This window comes from Salmo trutta, chromosome 12, assembly GCF_901001165.1.
Source record: "Salmo trutta chromosome 12, fSalTru1.1, whole genome shotgun sequence".
NCBI classification, from domain to species: Eukaryota; Metazoa; Chordata; class Actinopteri; order Salmoniformes; family Salmonidae; genus Salmo; species Salmo trutta.
Window position 1 is genome coordinate 20,617,873 of NC_042968.1, and position 20,842 is coordinate 20,638,714.

At 40.2% G+C, this 20,842-nt stretch overlaps 1 long non-coding RNA gene across 2 annotated transcripts; it reads right to left on the reverse strand.

Annotated features, from left to right (window-relative positions):
• Window positions 1-963: 963 nt before the first annotated feature.
• On the reverse strand, window positions 964-17,536 carry LOC115203147 (uncharacterized). Of its 2 annotated transcripts, XR_003880120.1 has the most exons (5): window positions 16,991-17,458; window positions 14,965-15,187; window positions 12,850-12,938; window positions 11,161-11,502; window positions 964-2,153 (listed from the first exon to the last, which is right to left on the reverse strand). It is a non-coding gene; the product is annotated as an uncharacterized LOC115203147 (long non-coding RNA). The 2 variants fall into 2 exon arrangements; XR_003880119.1 differs by having other exon boundaries at window positions 12,850-15,187; window positions 16,991-17,536.
• Between the last annotated feature and the right edge of the window lie 3,306 nt (window positions 17,537-20,842).

Genomic DNA, 20,842 nt, shown 5'->3' on the forward strand with positions numbered 1-20,842 from the left:
TTTTTCTGCGGTGAATCCACGATGAAGCATCTTTGAGGGGAAAGACGAGTTGCTGGTTTTGAGTCGACGAGTCTGTGCTATCCAGTCTGAAGTCAAATGGCGAGTGATTGGCGATACTCTATCGAATTTAAAGAGCAATTAAATGTTCAAAACAACAACGCCTTCTGAGGGAGAGGGAGTTAGCTCAAGGAGAGAAACTTCTGCAGGGGCATGTCTGTATCGCTACTTCTGCAGCACTGTGTCTCAATCGGCTCTCTCAACTTCTAAACTCACTGTTTCTCTTTTTTGATTCACGTCTATTTTCTTTGCATGTTATTATGCCTTTGCACTTTAGATTTCGTCCAATCCATTAGCATGACTTCATTTCTCTCAGCGCGTGCCTTATTAGGTTTCTGCAGAATCATTTTAGGATATGTTCAATGTTTCTCAACAATTACGTGTCATCTGTCACTCATAATGCATATGCAAAAAATGTATATGAAGCAGTTACCGATCAAAGACCAACAAACCTGAGAGCTTAGAAAGCTACTTGGTAGGCTACTCTTCATTTATTTTAGGCTACTTCAGAAGACTTCATGAGGATGATCTGTTTGTGTCCAAACGGTTGTAGGCCTGTATTTACATTTCAAAATAAGGTGATTGGTTGCATAATATTCACACTCATCTGGTAAATAGAAGATCCAGACCAATCTACCATCAGCTTTCTATTGTTGTGTGCTTTCCAAGGTGCTGATACACATACTGTCTTTAACAGCAACATACTGTCGTTCTCAGTCTATGTCTCTAGACTGCGTTTAGACAGGCAGCCCAATTCTGATCTGTTTTTCACCTATTAGTCTTTTGACCAATCAGATAATCTCTGAAAAAGATCTGATGTGAAAAGATCCGATGTGATTGGTTATAAACTTCAATATCAATCATTTCTGTATTTCCAATAAAAAACACTTGAATCTTTTAGACATCTGTTGAATTATTTATTCTGTATACACATTCAATTCAAACAGCACAGAAGTCATGACAAGTCAGAACTCAATTACAAAAACATGCTTTGCATGATGTTAGTGTACAAGTATGTGTCCCTTTCTTTACTGCAGGTATGTTCAAAACTGTCTATCTCTCTGAATAAGGATAATAGTAATAATCAGGCAATGAGACGGCTATTAATCTGACTGCTTCAATAATGTATCCAACACATTTCATGTTGAACATTCCCTGATCACTATGAACACATGCAGATAATATTTGTAATAGGAAAAATGCAGCATTTGATGGATATACAGTAAATGGATAGAATCTTCACCAAACAATGTCTTTCTTTTCACTGTGACAGTCAAACATTAAACAACATTTGCAATATAGCCAGAGGGTGAGTCATTCACATTTATTTGCATAGAGTAGTCAGTTCTATTCATAAAGTAACTAATTGCACATGACAGAGGATAGACATCCAGAGAGCTTCTCTTGTAAACAGCCCACACATTAGGGCACTGTAGTGCTTCTCTGAAGCCCAGTACACTCCAGAGTACTCTACAGAGTACAATAGGGACCAAACCACACACACACACACACACACACACACACACACACACACACACACACACACACACACACACACACACACACACACACACACACACACACACACACACACACACACACACACACGTCCTTAAATTAAGGAATGAACACAAGTTGATCACATCCCTTTTGATTTAACATCATACACACATTGTTTTACATTTTGCTGTAATGTTAAAAATGATGTTGAAACTATACACTCTCAGCCGGGGAACATTGATTACCCAAGTGCAATATATCTGCAGATAATCCGTGTGCAACTCCTGCAAACAATGTCTTCAAATAACTCCAAACATTGTCCTTACAGTAAATATCTCCAAACATTGTCTGTTAACTTTAGGGGGGATTCTTCAGTGCCCTCATTTCTCAGTGTTTGACTGGAGAGGATGCCAATGAGGAAGGCCTTGCGTGACATCCTGGGATCTGATATGCTATTCCCATTGGTGCTTCTAGACCGACTGCCAGGGCTCAGGGCCCAGGACTCAGGGCCCAGGACTCAGGGCCAAGGGCTCAGGGCCCAGGGCTCAGGGCTGGTGGAAGAGGCTTCCTCTGGAGGTTGTCAACACCAGCAGGACCTGGAGGCACAGAGATCAAAAACAACATGTAAGTCACCCATGTCACATTGCTTAACACAGGAACCCAGAACACAGCGCATTGGCTAACTGTAAACAGTGACCAGTATTGTTTTAGGTCACAGTAAGATGGAGGGATGACAATGATCTTGGCCTTGATGCTTGATGGAATCTAGTTTGGGAGCAGGGAATGTGTCAGTCAGTGACTGATTGGTTAAAAAATAAATGTGGATGTACAGTCTTCCATCTATTTCTACATTGGATTATTCAAAACACATTACCACCAGTTTCGGTACTTGGAGTACGCCAATAGAAATGTTATGAAATAAGGACAATTGTGTTACAGTATGTGCAAAGCAATTCCAGAGTGGACAGAAACAGAAAAGGACAGATTTTACCAATACAAAGAATCATTGTGAATTCATGTCGGATATTGAAGTTTTCTGATAACTGTGTTTATTGCGTCATCCTTAACTGTCATCAACTTAACAACTAAGACAAATCTAGCAGCCTCTCATCAAGTTTTGAATATACACAGGGGCAGTCTACCCGCACCATTACCAATTTCACCAAATTATATATAGAGAGGTTTCTGGACAATTTAATCCCACCGGGGGACTTGGCCAGACCCTTTCTCTGTCAATTTTCCACCCTCTCCCTTATTCAAGCCCCCTCTTTTTCTCTTCCTCCACAATGCAGGATCTCTCCCTCTTTCTTTTTTATGTTCTCTCATATATTTTTTTCTCTGCGGCTCTCCCCCCGCCAAACCCTCAGACAGCATGCAGCTTATGCAAATCATCAGCCTTTTATGCTCAATACTCGTCCTCAGTCCTGAATGAGACCTCAACAAAACACACACACACACACTCAGGTTCATTTAAAATGTCCAAACACACATAGCCCCCAGTGTTCTCACTCAAAGTCTTTAGCACCATTCCAGTCCATTTGTATTTGAAAGCCCCAACCTGACTGGATGAGCTCCCAGTTAGTAGGGTAGGCAGAGGCAGACAGATGACAGGGTCCTGCTTCTACTGTCCCAGAGAGGGAGGGAGGGATGCATAGGAGAGAAAGATGGGATGGGAGAAAGATGGAGGGAGAGTGAAAGAGACAGGGAGGTAAGGAGTGAGTGATGGAGGGAGGGAGAGAGGGGAGACTGATGAATATAAAATGTTCTCTGTGTTGCTGTGTTCCCAGGCTCTGGGCTGTGTGCTAGGGGACAGGAGGGGGACAAGAGGGGACCAGAGTGGGGGGACAGGGTGCCTTTGCCCAGCTGTAAGGGGGACCTAAGGGACTACTCACACACTTTCTGACAGGCTGTCCCTTTCACCAGCACATAGCTGGGCCCGCCAGGCCTGCTACCATAACAACGCTGCAGCCCCTCTGTCATAGCAACGCCACGGAAACACCACGGAACACTGGGCTCCTCCAGTCTGCCTTGGACACGACCATCAGGGGAGAGGATGGGAGGGGGGGTTGACAAAAGTAGATGAAGAAGTACTGAATGTGAATCAGAGTCTAGACATTCCCACCGCTGTGAACTTGAACTTGACAGACAGCCTGAAATGTTCACAGGCCGTGTGAGTGATGGGCAGATAGAGAGATACAAGCAGTACAATGGAGGTGCAGACTATCTAGTGATACATTTCCTTAACCTTTTTCTAAATGATCCCACAATAAATGGATACAAAATGCCTTGCTAACATTTAGGATGAAGTGGTCATTAAAACTTGTTTGGTTGACCAATTGGTTGCCCGCATTTGGTGAATACACCATAGCCTTTAGCTAGGGCTGTTATGGCCGCTGTCTCCATACTAATGCCTGTAAGCTGAGGCAGGCCCATGTCTGGGGTCCAGGCTGTTTATGGCCACTGGGCCGTGGGAAGAAAAGAGATGTGAAAGGTCCCCTGTTGCCGTTACAAAGCTGAGAACAACCCTTGGTGGGATAATCGCATTTATCCCCAGATTAAGACGAGATCGCAGCTGAGGTATCCTCACAGGGGAGAGGAGAGGGAGTGTAAAACATACAATCTTTAGACAAAGCTCAGAGCAGTGTGTGTGATTTAGTCCCTTTTATGGACAGGTTCTAACATTGAATGTGATGGAAGATTACTTAAATATGTTTGTCTACATGGGTCTGAACCCACCAGTCAGTTGCTAATTCTGCCTGAATCATGGTGAAAAAAACTGTCTAGATTCATTGGTTGTGTTTAGCAGGGGGGTCTTGATAAAATCCACAAGGCTTCAGCTACAGTCAGTCACAGTACAATGTGGGATGTGGGAACCACAGCTTTCGGTGTTCAGTGGAAGTGTTACAGAAGCTTTCACAGCCATCATTCTATTCTTATTGTTAACCCATCCTCTAACAGCCCACTTGACCTCATGAGAAATGGGAGAATAGAGCTACGGTAACACTCTGGAAAGAAAGAACTCATTTTATAGTCATAACCCAAGTATGATCGGTATCTTGCATTTGATTCAGATTGAGCTCCTTAGTGGGATAATACAAGGTGGTTCCAGACAGCTCTCAGACCCCTGTTCACCCTGTCTATTAATATGCCAGCTGCAGCCTCTGCCACATGGAAACACAGACAGACACACAGAGGCAGACAGTACAGTCCCTCCCCCAACACACACACACTGACTGTCCACACACACATATAAACACACAGAAGTGTTAATAAGTGCATAAAAACACACAGATACTATACACACACACACACACACACACACACACACACACACACACTCACACACACACACACACACACACACACACACACACACACACACACACACACACACACACACACACACACACACACACACACACACACACACACACACACACACATCCTCCCCACCACGTTACATTCTGAATGGATAAGCCTGTTAACGCTCAAACATAATTTCTCTCACATTACAACTGTTTCAAACGTGATATTTAAGTGAGCTCTTCTGTGCTATCCCTCTCACATTCTCTGTCATTACTTTTGTTTACCTCTCATTCCTTTGTTCCTGCATACATTATCACCTATTATCATTGTCTGAATGCCGTGCTGTGAAATATTGTTGTCTGCCCCTTGGTAAAAAACAAACTTCTCTCCCTCCTTTCTCTCTCATTTTCCCTCTGGCTGCCTCCTTTTACAGGGTAATATATTGTGATTGCCGTTTAATTAATAGCCTGTCTGTGGCAGAAGGGGAATCGGGAACACAGTCTTCCACCCAGCTCAAATGTAACAGGACATTCTCAATGCCAATTTGTTAATCCATACTAACAAATTATGCTTTTTTAAATCCTAAGATTCTGTAAAGATTTTACATCTGTGAATTATTGAGAATTGTTCTCCCATAAACAACCATTAATATGCTGGCTGTTATAGACAGAAGGTAGTTGAAGCTTTTATGAGGGGCAGTAACCCCCAGCGTACTCAGTGAGTTGAGATACGTTTAGGTTTTCCAACATTGTAACTATGAATTATATTTTAAACACATGCCTCTGATTATCCTTTAAGTTATTATTTTAACAATGCAACATCATTTAAAAAATAGCTAATTTAGGGCTTTAAACTAATTTGATAATTTGTGCAAACACACACACACACACACACACACACACACACACACACACACACACACACACACACACACACACACACACACACACACACACACACTGAGACACACTGAGACACATTGAGACACACTGAGACACATTTACTAACACACACAGACATAAATACATAGAAAAATGGAAGGGGGAGATGGGCTGCTTTTCCATGGGGCACTCTCATGGTTATGGCGCTAATGCAGGCATCTGGCAGTGTCTGGTCTGGAGCGTCTTTCCCACCCCATTACCCCCTGTGTCTCCTGCAGCACCCACCCACACAATGGTGGGAAAGAGGGGTGGTGGACCTCCGTCAAGAGCTCCCCTCACAAAGCAGTCATTGTGGAGGGGAGCCAGGAGCAGAATGATAATGTGGACTCCATCTACTGTTTACCAACAGGCAGACTAGCTACAGACAGACAGCTGCAGTACACAGTGCACTACACCGACCTGCAGCCCTGCAGCCCTGCAGCCCAGGCTCAAAGATCACAGCTCTCTGTTTCTCTCTGCTCTGTTCCCCAGTGCCAGGGGCTAAAAGAAACATTTAACAGGAATCTGTATGCTTGTTTTGTACGTGTGTGTGTGCGTGCGTGCGTGCGTGCGTGCGTGCGTGCGTGTGTGTGTGTGTGTGTGTGTGTGTGTGTGTGTGCATGTGTGTCTTTCTGTTCAAGTGTGCATTTCAGACTTCCATGTCTATGGGCACCCTACAATGTGGAATTAGTCACATTGCGGAAAGATAGCATTGTCCCATGCTCTTATAGAACACATTTAAATCCAGCCAGGTCACTCGTGATACAAGTTAATATTAGACATCCATCCATGCCTGAGGACATCGGGAGATGATGTGGAAACCGGCCACCAGAGGCAACAGTGAGTGCTTTCACAGTCAAATAGGTTTGGGTTTTGCTAGGGTGTTGTGGACAGGATGGAGGATGGGCTTAACGTTGCATGTTCTAATTCAGCGATAGAAAGATGTTTTTGAGATTTTTGTTTTAAATCTATCCCAAACCTTAAACCTTACCTTAATAATTCGGAGTTAACGCCTAACCTTAAGATTTTGGAGTTACAGTAGTGCCTAAACTTAACCCTAACCTTAAAAGTGTGGAGCTAATGCCTAAACTTAACCTTAAACACTTTGAAATTTGACGTTTGGAATAACTTTGAAATGTGACATTTGAGAAACATGGATGACCGTCTAATTCTGACGTGAGACTGTGAGAGCTTGTTGTTCAAATCAACGTATTTTGGTTCGTACAGCCAATGTCTAATTAAAACGTGCATCTATTCGGCACGTGCATGCAGAATGCAACATCACCAGGCATTACAGTAAAAACATCTGCCTTAACCTGGTGCTGTCCTAGGTGCTGAATTAGATTCCAATGCTACTGCATTCACTGACAAACCACTGATTACATACTGTACCACTGGCTCCCACCACATCACCACCAAATAATTCACTGTGTCCAGCGTTAACAATCAGGGTTGAAGACAATCGAGAGATACGCATGTAGACTACTGTAACAGCAATAGTCTTCTTCATTAACTGGGAACTAGGCCATATAAAATCAATCCACCCAATGAAAACAAAGAGATCAGTCATGTTTACAGATTTCATAACCTTTAAACCTGTCAACCAGGAGGATTATAGACAGAGCATTCTCTTTATCACCCCCCAATTAGTAGTAAGAATCATCCAAATACAAGTCCACTGTCTCTGAGTAAATGGGACATGAAGCATCAGGATCAAAATAGGTCTATTTTCGTCCCACAGTCAGTCTGAAACGGAACAGTCTTTTTATATGCATTCATGTGTTGAAAGTAGAATATTCAGTATATGAGAATTCTATGACAGATATATGGTGGAAAATGATCACTGTAAGAACTTTCTCTCACATGAATGCAAAATGACTCACATCCTTGCTCTGTGAGAATAGTTGCTATGGCACCTAATCCACATAGTGGAAATTATTAATGAATTGATACAAGCCAGATGTGATAGTATTCGAACACAGGAATAGACTTAACAAATTACATTCAATATCATAGGCACACACACACACACACACACACACACACACACACACACACACACACACACACACACACACACACACACACACACACACACACTTATCATCATATTTACATCAAATGCTATTCATTATGAGATTCCCTACAACTGATCGTAGGTTTAATTTACACATTGTGTGTAGAGCTAGTCCTTTGCTTCTTCCAGTAAGCTTCTTTATATCTGCCCATCCCTGTATTCTATGCAGTGACACATCTGCGATGGAGGCCTTGAGAATATGCAAATCAGGTATGAGGAGGCCCCTCCCCCCCGTGGAGAGACTGCTAGTCTAATTAAAGCTTGCTTGGGCATTAAAGGCACAGTTGTCCTTTGTTGTATTAAAGGCATAGTGGATTTCCTTCATCATAATAAAGGCACATTTTTTCTTTGTTATGTTAAAGCTACAGTAATCTTTGATTGTAGTAAAATACATAGTGGTTAATCATTTATCATCCCATGTACTATACATGATGATGAATACATGCGAGTATGGGTAGGCTAGGCTACTGTAGATCTTTCATCCAATGCATGTAAGATGTATAATCACTCAACAAGCATTGTGATCTTATTCTTTGTGTATAAACAATTAAGCATACATTTTTGGGGATATGAATTAATGTTGCTCCAAATGAATGCTATTTCCCTACATGATTTAGTGGGGTATTATCCCTAAATCAAAATCTCATAGAAACATAATATAACATATTAGGTGCTACGTGTCTATAGACCTATTTTTTTTGTAATTAAATGAAATCATAGTTTAACAATTGACATTATATTTAACATATATGAGGCATTAGGCTATATGTATTATAAGTCACTCTCTCTTTGTATCTGGTGTGGTTTTGTATGGCTGCCATAAAGGCTTCATAAAAAGATACCCCACTGTAAGGGATGATCTACACTGGCTTTTACATTTCATTAGTTACAGTAAAGGGACTTCAGGATTTAAGGGATATTCGGTTAAAGTGGATATTTTTACATTTGGCAAAAATGTATCCCACATCTTCCACTTTGCTGTCGCGTGTCTCGTGCAGCTAAACCCCACGCGCATACAAGGCTGCAGCCCGCGCCTCTAATGTGCTGCTGTGCCTTTAAAGAGGGCTCTCTCCTCGTTTCTATGCAATTATGTTAATATACAGAGCTTGTCTGGTGCTCTTCATTAACGGCTGCAGTTGCATCATTGTTTCCTTTATTTGTTATCTCTGTAAAGCCAATGATTCAGTAACAGGCTATATTTTGGTGTTTTCTTCCTTACAAATATGTGGTCTTTAATAGTGATGGATGAAGTAGGCCGTATGTAAAGTATTTTTTATAAATATTAGCGTTTATTTGTGGTTTTCTATTGCAAATTATCCTATCTCAAGGTCGTGCTTTGCATCGGGTTTGTGTTGGACATCGGTTTCTAAATAGGCAGACAAGGTCCTACCTTCAGTGAGTATGCGAATAATTTCTTGTTCAGAAGAATATGATTATTTATTTTCGATATCAAATATTTTCAGTACATTGTGAGATTACATACATTTAATATTGCCTTGCAGTCTGTGTAATATTAGACTTTGTGAAATTCAGTTTAACGTTATATCAACCACATAACCTACATTAGGTAGCCTACCCTTTTTTCATTTATCATGCCTTATTCATATTCCTAGCTTGTTAACATAATTGTCCAGCTAATTGTCTCAACGTGTAATTTCTAAGTTGCATAGCAACAGCAGTCTGTGCAATGAAAGCAATGACCTGCTCTGTTCATTGAATCATTTCATCCTGTTCTGTGACCAAGAGACATATTTTCAGTTCAAGGTGAGGTGCCTATACGGTAAACTTCAATACCTATGTCCTCTCAAACTACTATAGAAACATCTATAGTGTATAGAAATATATTGTATAGAAATACATTTGCCCTGTTATATTGACTGATAATTTAAAGCTATGAAAAATCATACTGCAATTATAGTCTTCACCATAACCCAGATGATAATATAAACAGAACATGTCGTACAGTCACCATCCAACATGACTGGTAGACCTAGCCTACTGTACTGTCAATCGTGTTTCCCTCTCTATGATAAACACACAGACACAATCATAGTTGCTGTTGTCTTATTTTGTGAATATGCACATTTTTCATGACAGATGTAAATAAATAAAAAAGTGCTGATAATAAGGATATATAAACTGTAGTTAATCTCTGTTATACATAAAGACAACATCTGAAATGACTGAAACTAATTTGGGCTAAATGAGTCACCCCCTGTGCACATTTGTTCTTTTTTGAATAGTTTTTAGCTTAATATCAAGTAGACAAAGTGACTAAGAGTGGAAGTAAACAATGAGGTGCAATGATGGAAAATTAAAAGGCCTATCACTTTGTATTATGTAATTCCATGTGCAACGTAAGCAATATCCAGATCTTTGAAATGACAGTATATACAGGAACAATTGTAGCTCGAAGACATCTGGTAGGGTGCATATGAATGTGCAAATGATGTACAATAGTCGTGAAACACAGAAGATGTACGTAGGTATTAGACACATTATAGTGAGGTATGAATGCATCCACCATAGACGTATCGCGAGTGAGACAGAAGTTGTAGGCTAAGTATGAGAAAGCAGTGGTTTAGATGTGAGACACATATGTAAGATGTTTGTATGAGACAAACAGCGGTTTGAGATGTGAGGGTTGATTGTAGGTTTGAGACAGATTGAAGGTGTAACGACTAAAGAAAGAGTGAGCTAGCTCTGCTCTGTGGCTGAAGGCCACGCTAGCTCTGCTCTGTGGCTGAAGGCCACGAGGACGTCATCATCATCTCACATGACCAGATTTATGTAACCTGAGAGTGCAAGGATTGTGTGTGTGTGTGTGTGTGTGTGTGTGTGTGTGTGTGTGTGTGTGTGTGTGTGTGTGTGTGTGTGTGTGTGTGTGTGTGTGTGTGTGTGAGAGAGAGAGAAAGATATATGTTCAAAATTAGGATTATTTAAGAGATAAATATTTATTCATATGGAAATACGTCTATTTAATGTGGTGTATTGTAAAAAACAAATGATAACTGCTTGTTTGTTGCCATGTGTGCTGAACGCACATTACAATCAACAATTCATACAAGGCTATTGTCAGTTCGTTAATGCAATGCCTCGTTAACATCTAAACAGTAATGGATGGGGCTGCTTTTTCTCTAGCCTACAAGCGTTCATTTATTTAATATCTCCTAAGCCCTGCCACACTCGTTAGCCAGTTCAGACTGGAGAGGGTAAGATGAGGGCTGACAGAGGCTAGCCTACTGATGAGGGGACTGATGGATAAAAGCCTGATAGAACCAATGGTGCAGCCAGCCCTACCTCATGCCAACACAGCCATTTTAGGAGCAGCAGCAAGACTCTCCATCAAGATGGCTTCCGTAGCTCAGCCCCAGTCAGTCACACAGAGTCCTCTGGCTGCCTGCGAGGGGGGCCGCTCTAACTGGCAGTTCCTTTGTCCCCGTTGGCACAGGGTGGAGGCATCTCGCCCGTCCTTTTCTACGGGGGCACAGATGGCACCAAAGGCTTCCGGTGATGGAGATTTAAGGGAAGAGGGACAAGGGGGTTGGCCTTTTTCTTCCCCTCCTGCTTTTTCCTTTTTTGTGACGACTTTGCCACTTTTCCCTCGCTCAATCCAGACCTGGTGTGAATGGCTGGCAGTCACTGTGGAGGAAATAAAGCACAAAACAGACCCCCTTTTATCACTGCCATGGCAACTACCACATAATCTGTCTTTAGGGAAATAAAAGGACAGAATAACTGTAATTCCTTTGTATCCGACACAGTCACACCACTACAAGGTACTAGACTCTGGGTGAAGCTTTTGATAGTAATCTTAATAGAGTACAGTCTGGTTATTTGACTCAAGCAATGGTGTACAGTAGGCTGTGTGGCATATATTGCACTGGCTTTGTGCTACCCATAGTGGCTGCAATGTTGCTTTAGTGTGTATGTGAGCCGGCTGTCGTTTCAGACCGTGGGAGAGGGTCAGTGTATTAGAGACAATAGAGAACGAGCCGCTCTCAACATCGTTAATTAATTAAAGGGGTTGCCAGCTCGTCAGAGAGTGGTTAGATGCCGGGGAGAAAAAAACATTACCCGCCAGCCACCCTACATCTTGCCAGCAAAAAATGCTTTGTTGTGGTGCGTTGTCCCGTTTAGCAGATGGTCTGATGCAAAGAGCGCACTTGTTCATCACTAGTTATTTATTTCACAAAAAGATTCATGAGTAAATTGATGTAAAAGACACTCGTAATACTAATTTATATTTTAGCGTTCTAATCTATGCCTTCATGAATAAAAGGAGGAAATAAAGTTTCAGGCTGTAAGATGTACTCAGAAGAGCAATCTGCTTGGTACTGTGGCAAGTCAAATGAATTTAGCGTCCATAAAGGAGGTTATTCTATGATTAGCCTATACAAGCAGAGAATGAGAGAGGGAGTGGGAGATGGAGACTACAGTAACTCCATCTTCAGGGAGAATGCATTTTTGAAGATCAGTGAGGAACGTGGGTGGTGGGTGGGTGCCGGGTCGGGAAAACAAAACCCAGATGAGATGAAATAGACAGACAGCCTCTTTGTAAACAGAATGGATTCAGAGGAAAGAAGCGGATGAAGCATATGCTGAAGTTTCAGCGTTTTCCCTCCTTTACTCCTCTGCGCTTTCCTTCTTTCTGTAATACAAAGCTGAAGGCAGCAGCGTCAGAACCTGACGACTACAGGGAGCAGGCTCAGATCTGGGTCACACTGCCACCAGCACAAACCAGGAACATACTGGAGCTTTTACACATCTTCATCTCCACCAAGGCTCCCATGGAGGCATAGAGAAACCTGAAGCCAAGAGGCACAGAGCTGCATCCGAGCACCTGTCATTCACACCCCCATTGGTTCATGATCATGTTCTGTTTTCAACCTCTCTCTCATATTCTCTCCTCTCATCATGCCTCTCTTTATCTGCCATTGGGTGTTACTCTACCATATAATATGCACATGTACTGTATACCTTACTTACCATATAGTAGACAGCGTGTGCTGTTCACACTGCAGAGTTTCTGTGTGTATCTCAGGCAGCCACTGCAGTGACAAGGGCACTGGATCAACCTTTGACAATAACAAAGACATTTCCAAATACAATACAATGCAATAGTGAAAAAAAAGCAAAAACACATCCATTAAAACAATACGCTTGAATTCTCATCACTAACATTCAGCGACAATTAATTTGATCATTGTCGGGTTATAGAATAGTCATGCCAAGGGTTCTTCTACAACATTCAAAGGACACGTTTATATGGATTAGGCCTAGAGAAGAATAGAGTGGTGAGATAGATGGTGGTTGAATTAGATAATGTCTCCATTCTTCTTTGTTGGGACTTGTATAGACCAGAGCCTGCATTACAGTTAATGATGAGGAGATTCAGATAGGCAGGCTGGAGGTGGTGGACACAAGGCTTTTGTTTTGAGTATAGTAGAGGTACAATCAGAATACAGTTAGTGAAGAAAGGTGAAGGTACAATAAATAATAATAGATGGATATTTTAAACATATATTGAGATTGATTAGAATATGAAGTGTTCAAATCAAGTGAGTTAATAGTAGTTGTTCATTTCCATCATCAACAACTAGCCTACTCTCAGTATTAAAAGACCTGAGGAGGAATGTAGATATCGGCTACACTTGGGTAATGTAAAGGCCTACACTTGGGTAATGTAAAGGCCTACACTTGGGTAATGTAAAGTTCTACACTTGGGTAATGTAAAGCTCACAATAGACGTCAAGAGGATGCGGTTTTGGTTAAGGACGAGATTATCAGAGTAGCGACTTGTAGGCCCTACGTCACTGTGTTGACCAGTGGAAATTCTAAATTGTCTGGTGACACACTAGAATGGAGAGATCCGTCCGGTCGTGGGAAAAGCTCGCTTGGACGTTTCACAAATCCAGCGTATAGCCTCCTTTACTGAATCAAACCAATTAGCCAGGAGCGCGCTCCAGCCATTGAGCGCCACTGCAGGCTCTGAGAGGAGTTGTTGGTTGAATGAAAATCCATCCCCGGATTTGGTTCTCCAAGAGAAGCTATAGAAGTTGCCTTTTGAGGGACAGCTATAGCACCGTGAAGGGCCAGGCAGAACGTCCAAATTGAGACACTTGAATAATTTGGGCCGATTAGGTGTGCACACAATGCGTCAAAGTATTGTGTGACTCACATGGGAGGTATAACGCATTTCAAATCTACAAAAACCATGAATATCTTAAGTGTTCTTCCTTTCTAGGTAACACAACTCAATGTGAGAACACAACTACATGTTTTTATTTTTGAAATTATGCGTTTATGTAATGACATGGATCGCTTGACTTAATATCGACTGAAATATATCATTAGCCTACGCTTTTTCAGAATTTCAGTGCAAGGGGTAGGTAAAGCCTACATAGCTCATCTTAATCAGGACCGTCTTTTTCATAGGCGTTGGTCTACAGTAGGCCTAAATACGTCATAAAGGCTAATATCGGCCATTTTCTGGAAAATTAAAACGTTTCCACATTTTTAAGAATGAAATCAATATGAGCTACACATCTTAATCCATTTCATTAAACCATAATTCCATATGTGTTTGCGTGTACGTAAACCTGATTTATGCAGTGAGAACTATAAGGAATACAGGCTCAACTATGGATACTTTGATGCAACAAAGCTTTATTCATATTCAGGCCTGAATACCAATTGTTACAGTTCACTCATGTGACTGGATAAAGTTATGTATTCCTCTGACTGGAAAAAAGCCTTTTTATGAAGTATTTTTCGTTTTAGAAGATGTTTTAGGCAAAAACACTCCAGATGCTTAGTGTGATGGAATAAATAAATATATAAAGATCATTCAAGCTCCAAGCATACTAAACAAAAGTGGGAGAAATATACACTTCAATTCACAGCATGATTGTAGAAAATGTTGACTTTTCATTTAAGGGCATGCTATAAAGATTATCCTACTTATATTTTGAGAATATCTTCTCTAAATTAAATATGAAAACGTATTAAAAATAATTTCGGGTTGTAGCAGGTTTTGAGGAATTCAGAAGTGTTTCAACAGATGTTTATAATAAGTGATTAGGGGAAATTGTTATAACTTACCGGAAAGGCACTGAGGTATTGGCCTGTAATTGCATATCAATTATGTTATGTGTCTTTACTCCCAGACACCATTTATTCCTGTCCGAGTCGCAGGTTTGGAGGACATTCCTACTTTCGGTTAGCTAGCTTTATGACGGCCGAGTAACACTCATACAGCTAGATAACCAAAGATAGCAACCGACTCCTTCTCGTACATACTGCCAGAGTATCGTATGGGTTCCACCTAACATGGAAAATAAACATTTTGTTAATGCAATAATTAGCCTAATAATGGTATTGCTACCACCAATTGGTATCCATAAATGTGCCCCCTTCCCCCCAAAAAGATAATAATAATAAATAGGCCTACATCAATAGACATCAATAGAAATATCTCTGATTATTAGTTGATGTGCAGGCCATGGGGTCGATGAATAAGACCCTGGGAAAGGTTTTAATCTGTCTCCATCTCTAACTATTGTCACCGATATAGACCCATGCATGGTGACATCACTAGCATGTTAGCCTATAGGCCTACAAGCCTGGCCTGGACGTGCAACCAGCTTCCCGCCTTTTGTGAAAGATCCATAAATTCTGCAGAACTTAAATCATCGCCATATTAAATCCTGAGTCACTTTAGAGTAAATCGATCAATAGACTTGGCTAACATTGAAATGTTCTATTTATAGGCCTATAGCTCTGCTCCCATACACCATCACCATCTTCACCACTTAACATTCCAATCCCACTACATATCTTATGACAATAATGAGGGTAAATTCATGTAAAAACATATCACAGGCGATTTAATTGCATCGACTGGCATCGTATTTGCACGCAGTAGGTACGTTATTATAGGCCTAGTGACTTTTCCAGAAAAATAGCCTGTGTCTATTATGGTAAGGACTGCATACGTCACCTATGATCATTATAATGAAATTATATGATGATTATTATTATTATTATTATTACTGTCATATTATTATTGGAATCCTTAGTCTATAGGCTATTTATATATCTGGATATCATTTAGTTTCTTACCCCTCCTGGAAAAATGTATCTATTTCAAAAGATCATAGAGGACACCAACACTAACACACAATTGGGCTATTCATTCACTAATTCATTCATTTCTCACAAGAGAGTGTAAAAAAACCAAGCTAAATCATGTCATCATATAGAACGCGTGTAGGCCTTTAGACCATCATTATTTTACCGGGTTTAGTATTGTGGCTAGTCTATCTATAATGAGCCTCCTGCACATGTTTTAATAAAGACTAACCTTGTGATGAACCCACGTTTCCCTTTATCAGTGCGTCTTACGTCATAGCTTTTAATTGAAAAAGTCACCAAAAATAGTGATCTTGTAAGCAATTTCCAAATAATTTCGATTTAACACATCAATAATTTAACACAACGCAATGTTGTTTGTTATTAATATAATACAAGAATTAAAAGATTTGCAGAAATGGACACAACTTTATTGCTATGTTACAGAATAGCCTAAATAATTGCATATTTTATGTACATGTCTTTGTATGAGGGTGACATTACACATCCTAATCTATGGATGAGGATATTCCTACAAAGCAGTTAGGTTACCAGGCTATAGGCTACATTTGAAACTGCTCAATTTCATCACACCGATATCTTACTAAATGAATGTAGAAAATAATATAACCAATAGACCATAGAGATAAAACCCTTAGCAGTATCTACATGACCAAAAGGACTGCGTTTATTTCACAAATAGGCCTATACATGTCATAGAGGCTACACAGGGCGATGTAGACCTATCCGCTCTTTCGAATATATAAACCTAGGCTACAGTTGATCAGATCAGACACAGGTTCATTCGTCCCATAATTAGACAACTTTATGTAGACTAGATCAATTTAGACTCTTTAACACTGTATATAAATATATAATTGATGGTCAGAATTGATGGCTGCGATATGGTAAACAAAGATGAGTGTCTGCAGCTAGCGGTAGGCTATATAGCCTAAAATAAACTCATATCGACGTCTATTGAATAAGGAGTGCTTACTTTTCAATGCGAGGAAATTTGTCCTGGTTCTTTTGCCATCCAATGGAGGGCTGCGCACCCGCGTGGAAGGCAGCAGTAAGGGGTCCGGTATAGGATGAGAAGCATATGGCTAGCCTATAGAATAGCTTTTTACCGAGGAAATGAAATCAGATTATGTGCCTATGAAGAGAGGACAGTACAGAAAACGATAAACGCTTCTCATCCCAAATCCGCCTTTGAAGCAGGCGGAGGCAGCCGGTTTCTAAAAGGCGCTGTCGATGCTCAACGGATCCATGTCGAATTGGTGGTCTATTTCCGAGGTTGTGAGATCCCTTAACCGTTATTTCACTTGTCTCTCGTGGATGGCAAACGAGATGGTATCTCTCTACGGATTATAAATCAAAGCGCGGTCCTACCGTAGCCCGTTAGTTTATCCATTGTGGCTCTCCTCCGTGCCTCCGTTGCTCTCACTACCCTGAGAGCATAGAGTTTTTTCTCTAAATGCTTCTTCCTCTGACAGTTCTCTCCTGCAGTGACGTCACTCCAGCAGCAAACGGCCGAGTGACCAATCACAGACAGGCTACATAGAGCGAAAGTGTGTGTGTGTGTGTGTGTGTGTGTGTGTGTGTGTGTGTGTGTGTGTGTGTGTGTGTGTGTGTGTGTGTGTGTGTGTGTGTGTGTGTGTGTGTGTGTGTGTGTGTGTGTCAGGTACAAGAGTGAGCATACACGTGTGAGTTAATCATGCTTTGCGCGTATGCCATTTTATGAGAGAGCGCTTTTTCTATTAATTTTTAGGCTATAGGCTACTTGAGATAATATTACCGCCTGTTTACAATTTGATTGCACGGGTTTTACGCACGTTTGGTGACTTTTACGCAGGTTTATACCTGTGTGTGTGAGTGTGTGTGCTTTATGCAAAATTAGGTAACAGAAATAGCTAAACACCTCTTTAATACCCTAAAAATGTAGCCCTTAAAAGCACCTTATAGAGGCAAGCATTATGACAGTGTTATTACTACAGTAGTCCCCCCCCCCCCCATTAACTCTGTATGAATGTTATTGGATGACGACATACTGAGCTAGGCCTAGTATTGCACAATCCACCTTCGGGTTTTGGTGTGGCAGATTTAAATGAAGCTAATTCGGATGAAATAGGGTGCTAGAATAGGCCTATCATCGAAGGAGAGAGAGGGAATCTATTGAAACTGGATTTTGCCTTGTAGTTCTGTGCTTTGACGTGCTCAGTCTAAGATGTGCTCTGTGGTAGATGTGCTTAGTAAAGATGCTGTGTAGCTATTCATAATAAATTAAATATACATCTGTTAATGTCATTTCTATGTCTTTATCATATTTATTAGGCAATATTATCCTAGTTTTTTAGTATGACATTTTTTTTCTCCAACCGTTTTGGCAAACTGTCCAGGTGGGCTATGGGTTAGTGCGTGCTATGTGATGAGACGTAATCAATGCAGCTTGCTATATTTTCATTTAACAGCTGAGCTATTTAGGCCTGATGTCTACACTTTTAGCATGAGCATTTTCTTCTCGCTAATCCCCCTTTTAACCTTCAATGCTTGGCACTCTCCATGTTTCGTGTTTGAAAGCAGATATTCTACACCAAAACGTTCCGGTCCAGTAGTGTATGTAGGCTACTTTAATCCAATAGGCAATGAGAATAGAGAATGTGCAAATACTTTATGGAGGGTAAACGATTTTTATGGTTCATAAAATGTCGTGATCTAATTTCTCTAAACTATCAAACCGATTGAAGTTTCAATTAAGTTTGCAATATCACAACCAACAAATCAATTTTAAATTAACTCAAAAAGCTATTTGGACTATGTTTTGTGGGTATACAATTTTCCCCAGGCTTGGAAGACGAAATTCTTGAACTTTTCTCTGATCTCCTTTCTCCGTTTGGCCCCAGTCATACAGGGAAGTAGAGAAAATAATATGCAGAGATACTGTAAAAAGTGTACTTTTTTTATGTACCATTTATGTACCATTTAGGTACCATTTTGGATGGTGGACCAAGCAAAGGTAATGCATGATTATACGAGCTCTCAGTGATGGAGCACCTTGTAATAAAATTGATCTTAATATGTTTTGAATAGAAATACATTTATTTGCGAGACAACGGCAAAAAGGCATAAACAGACAATGGTAGGTTATTTTTGAAAGGCTTTTTGGAGTAGGTATAATAACTGGACAGGCTTGACTGTGCATTTTGTCTAATGCAACAACAACAACAAAACATGTTACTGAAGGCATTCTAGTTTTTATTTTTGGTAAAATCATATGGTTATACTTGTGTGAAGCAGATTGTCTTTACTTGACTATTTACTCAATTAGATCACACACGCACGCACGCACAGACGCACGCACACACACTATATATCTTCCTCTATTATTTCTTATTTCTCGTGTTTTTATTCTTTTTAAGTTTTCTCATTAGTTATACTTGTTTATATTGAATACTGCACTGTTGTGTAGGGTTTTCAAGTGAAGCATTTCACTGTACTTGTACATGTGAAAAATAAACTTGAAATACACACACAATCTTTATCTCACACACATATGGAATTTCGAATGGATAAAAATGCATGGATGTGTATCATATTCATGAATCGATCATAGACTCATGTCATGGACTAATGTCACGAGGGACTTTGTGGGGTTGATAGCTCAGGCAGTGACAGGACACGTCACGAAGAGAGCGGGTCAGTTCTTGACCTCTAAACCCCGGGTTTTGTTATAACAAAGTGGTGCTTTCACTGAGTCCGGTCTCTCCATGTAGAGAGGGTCATTTAAGGTTAGATTAAGTGCTTGTGTCTCTATAGACGGACGGATTACTATCTTGTTAACCAATTGTGCGAGCCATTGTCAGATAATGCATTGTAAAATCGTTTATCAAAATAAAAAGCATGCAGTGATGTTACCCAGGTCAGCCTAAAAATGATCTCTTTCCATAGCCTATATTCACACATATTAACCTGCTGAATCTCCAGATCAAATTGTTGAAATATATCCCAAATAGTAGGTTTTTCAATCCGAAAATCTATTACATCGAATAATGCTGAAGTGCGTATAGACTTTTTAATCTTATTGTATGTCACTGACCCGTGGATTGACCGTCATCTGAAAAGAGAGGATAGGGCCTATAAGAAATCCATGAACAGGCTTGAATAATGGTGCACTGACTTGGGTTATACCGACATCTAGCGCTCGATTAACGTTTTTTCATTCCTCGTGTTATCATACTGTAAAGTCAATGGAATGTTCTCTAGTCATAACCTCTATAACGCTTGTAATCGAAAATGCAATATATAATCTTAATTGGGCAATTAAGGAGAATTTCGTAAATATTAGGTCTATTTCAATTTGTTTCAACATTGTAATATAGGATTGCTAATTGTTTGTGTCAGATGTTTTGTAATATATCAGAAATGATGGTAGTAAATCACCAAAGTTATAGTCGAGACACAAACATCCTACAGATAGATAGTTTATATTTTATATTTCTCCCCCAATGCATATTCTCATTTTCTAAAAAAGTTTACAAACTACAATCAATATTCTATAAGATATTTTTTCTAATACACAAATATAATACACACTAAACCTAGGAATTAGATTCACTGCACAAAGAGTCCTTGTTTTGTTTGAAGAAGTCAAATGCAATCTTTTCCATGTTTGGTGCAGACAAGACTGTAAAATGAGTTGTATAGTCCTAAATTAGCTTTGTTATTGCAGTTGGTTAACAAATGAATGAAAGTGTTCAATATGTAACTTTAGAACTAAAGTTGTGTTCTAACAAATGGCAGTGCACAGTTTCAGAGATCTAGAATTATAGAGTTTTTTTTAATGATTATT